At 44.5% G+C, this 4342-nt stretch overlaps 1 pseudogene; it reads left to right on the top strand.

The window, feature by feature from the left end:
* Positions 1-2740: 2740 nt before the first annotated feature.
* Positions 2741-3905, top strand: LOC149185073 (strigolactones hydrolase CXE15 pseudogene; annotated as a pseudogene).
* Positions 3906-4342: the final 437 nt, after the last annotated feature.

Here is a 4342-nt window from a genome sequence, read left to right as displayed (position 1 = left end):
ACGATTGCACACTACGCCTAACATTCCATAGTTAGTCTTATTTTCGTTACCAAGTATTATTAATGTGTTCCTTTATACAAGTGAAAGCCCATAACATTCACATAACAACATTATACAAGAGAAATGCACAACAGTATAAAGGGAGGGGCAACTCCCTGCAATATGAGTCTGCCCGAATCAATATTTTTAATCTTCTTTTACAAGTACAAGTTAAATCTTGGGAAACCCCAAATTTACACTTATCCAATTTTCAAACTTCGGCAAACTCGGTTTCCCAGCTCGTCGGCGCCTTTGCACAGTCGCCGCACGACTCACCAACCCTTCATTCACCCCGTCGCACGATCGTGTTGTTTTCCCAACTTGGGTGCGTCTCGTCGTAACCAAGTCGCCACACACGGGCGCCTCCGCATGAGTCACACCTTCGTTCACAATCTCAACACTTTACCATTTCCACCGTTTCGTCGTGCACGGTGCGCCCTACCGGGGTCGCCCATACGCATGATTCTTTGTTCTGGCGTGCATGGCGCGCCCTCGCCCGGCTGCCCATCCGCATGTCTACCCGTTCACCTGACTTCGTTCACCTGAGTCGCCACATGCCTTCACCCAAGTCGCCACACGACTTCCCCCGGTTCGCTCGAACGACCTCACCTGGGTTGCCACACGACTTCGCCCGGGTCGCCTGAACGACCTCACTCGGGTCGCCACACCACCTCGCCTGGGTTGCCCGAACGACCTCGCCCGAGTTCTTCCTGAACGATCTGCCTGAACGACCTTCCTGAACGACTTTTCTGAACGACCTTCCCGAACGACTTCTCGAATCACTGTCCGAACGACTCTCCCAAACAACTGTCCGAACGACTTTCTCAAACGACTTTCCCGAACGACTGTCCAAACGACTTTCCTGAACGACTGTCCAAACGACTTTCCCGAACGACTGTCCGAACGATTTTCCCGAACGACTTTCCCGAACGACTGTCCGAACGACTTTTCTGAATGAGTTTACACCCAAGTTCCGCCCATCGTGCGGGCTCATCCACGCACTGTAGAACTCCTTATTCGAACTTGTGTTGATCGAATGATGGTCATTTGCCTCCAAACGACCTCCAATATATACGTGCGGGTGGCGGGTTGTGTCACCCGGCCGACCCACACCAAACACCCAAGCCGACTCATTCAACATGTGTTGTTTCGCCCAAGAGGATGGTCAGCCCGCCCAACTCATGGGACCGCCCCCTCAACTCGCTCAACACTTCATAAACTCGTTTCTTGGCTCGTTTCATTTCATATTTTGCACGCACTTCACATGGTGGAGTTGCCCTGCCCGTCGCACGGACCGCAAGTCCTAACAAAGAGGGAAGGACAACTATTTTTGCGACTACGGTTCCACAATTGCATTGTCAAAGAATTATCATTTTCATAAGAGAACCAAACATATTGATGCTAAATGTAATTTTATTATAGAATTGATTAACAATGGAAAAATTGTGTTGCTACACTACATGAACAGTTTGCTTATATTTTCACAAAGCCATTGGCACATGAAAATTTTGTTTATCTCAGAGACTTTTTGAGAATTGTCAATAGTGGCAGTTGTGATTAAGGAGGAGTGTTGGAAATATTAATCCCAACCACTGCCTTAAACACACTGACAACCACTATACTTGCGTAGCCAACTTGTGCAGGTTGTGTTTTTGTTTGCAGAATGAAAGAGTACAGGATGAAAGAGTACAGTGCTGAGCAGAAATACCAACTGATCGTTCCACAACACATCAGATAATTAAATCACTTAATAAAAATTTAGTAAATATGTATGTGCAAACATTTACTACGCAGTCTAATCACCCATCCCATCTCTTAAATATTTGCTCGGTCATGAGAACAAATCTTTATGAGTTTTTAGAGAAAATTAGTCCGCTAACGAAGTAAAATCTTTTTTATTTTACTTGAGCTCCATAGGGTTGCTATGCATTTATTACATATCTGAATAGTTCGGTCTTTAATGATTCATTCACTCTATCGCAGTGCGAATTGACTGCCATAAATGGCCATGATTCATTTTCTGTATGGTACTGCCTTCACTTTTTATAAATTTCCATTCCCAATTTGCTAAACATTGTGTAATAAAAATCATAATGATATAACCACACAAAAAACTAGTTGATTATATCTACGTGTTCGATCCCTTGTTTGCGCTCTCCCATTCGCATACGGGGAAAATATATATTTCATTTAACTTGACACACTGCCTCTTCCAACTTTGCCCATTAATAGGGCCAACAGTATGGAGCTCATGAGTCACATCCCTCAATACACATTTCGGGAGTCGTTGAAGGAAGGATGCTGCATGCCTTCCATTCGGGGTAACAAATATACCGTTTGCCAGTGGCACTTATTGGCATTAAATGAGCGTGTTGTGTATATTAGACATACACGGCCTGGTTCATTTAATACCCATTAACAAATTACATATACGGCCTGGTTCATTTAATACCCATTAACAAATTACTTTCGATTAGGGTTTTACGGATAACCAACCGCAGTTGAAAGATACGGATTCTAGAAGGTTTCAATTCGGATTTACCCACCCAACGACCGGCATTCTTGAAACACAACTCCTCGTTGGATGATCACGGATTCTGAACGCTTTTAATTCCGATTTACCACATCGAACGAACAGCAGTGGCATTCGTTGCTGAAAATTACGAGGCCGCGAACGTGTTCTATATATATTCTACATCCTGGCGTCGCATCTTCGACAGTTCTCCATTCCAAGAATCAATTAGTGAGTTGTTTGGTGTGAATTGATATGGACATCGAAACGCTGGCCACGCCTTTCCCGCCGTCCCCTGATTCCTCTCGACCCGAGGACTGTGGGGTGGCTTCCAAAGACATAATGCTGGACCAGAATCACGACTTGTGGGTGCGGATGTATCTTCCGCCACTTCAAAGTGCTCAGGACGAGAGAATGCGGATGCCCGTTTGCCTCTTTTTCCACGGCGGTGCTTTCATTATGGGCTCTCCCGCCTGGCGCTGTTACCACACGCTCTGCATTAGAATGGCCACAGCTGCAGGAGCAATTGTTGTTTCCGTCAATTACAGGCTTGCTCCCAACAACCGCCTCCCAGCTGCTTACGACGATTGCCTCGCCGCCTTATCGTGGCTTGTTTCCCAAGCGACGGAGAAAGACGTCGACAATGGAAGAGTTGGGGATCCGTGGCTGCAGTCCCACGCCGACTTCTCAAGAGTGTTTCTTGTGGGCGACAGCGCGGGTGGAAACATCGTGCATCATGTTATTGTGAAGGGCAAAGACTGGAGTCCTCTGAAAATCAGAGGGGCTGTGATGGTGCAACCTTCCTTCGGTGGAGAGCAACGCACTCAGTCGGAGATCGAATCTCCGGAGGAATTGGAGCGAAGTGTTGGGAATCGCATGTTGGCTCTGCCTGAGGGGGCTAATAAAGATCATCCATTCAGCAATCCGTTCGTTGCGTGCTCCGATTACTCAACCTTGGCCGAGGTGACTCTGCCTCCACTCTTGATTGTTATCGGGGGTCGCGATATGTTGAGAGACAGGGCAAAGGAATACTACGAGACTCTTAAAAAACACGGTAAAGCAGGTGAGATGATCGTGTTGCAAGAAGAGAAACATGGTTTCTACTTGTTGAAGCAGGACGCAGGAAGTACAGAAGCACTGATCCAACATATTGCCCACTTTCTGCATGTCGATAGTTGATTCGTTACACCTAGTCATCAACTGCTTTTTAGGGCATATTTTCACTTCAAAGAAATCTGGGTACATATGGACCCAATTCTTGCCCAAGCAATGTAATCAAAATCACTGTTTCCAATGGATTCTGACTCCATGGTTCATAAACCCAACATAAATCTCGGCACTGTGACCTTTTATATTCTCCAAAAAATATTTATCTTTATCGAACTCTTTTCGGAAAACATGTATGCTTGTTTTTCAAGCATGTGGTTTTATTGAAGTTTATATTTATATGCAGTGTGATATTTTCATGGTTCATGCAATATTTATTTATTTATTTTTCTAGCTAAAAGAACACTACTCTTTTCCATTAAATAAAAAAGGCCCTTGACTAAAAAAGGATAGCACATATGCAATTTTTACAATCAGTTAAAAAATTCTTGTTTACAGCTTAGTTATTCTATCCTGTTTGATAGCAAATATGCAATTTTTACAACCAGTAAAAAAATTCTTGTTTACAGTTTAGTTATTCTATCCTGTTTTTTTGGAAAGTGGCAAAATCTATCAAACTCAGGGGTCAAACCAACAGTGAGGACAGCCATCTCTGGCTGCTATCTGCTAATGTGGGTTTGACTC

The sequence above is a fragment of the Pinus tabuliformis genome, chromosome 3_2, assembly GCF_031772625.1.
Source record: "Pinus tabuliformis cultivar Carrire ecotype Pingquan chromosome 3_2, CPIR1, whole genome shotgun sequence".
NCBI lineage: Eukaryota > Viridiplantae > Streptophyta > Pinopsida > Pinales > Pinaceae > Pinus > Pinus tabuliformis.
Note: the sequence above shows the minus strand (reverse complement) of the source record. Positions and strands in the feature narration are given on the sequence as shown.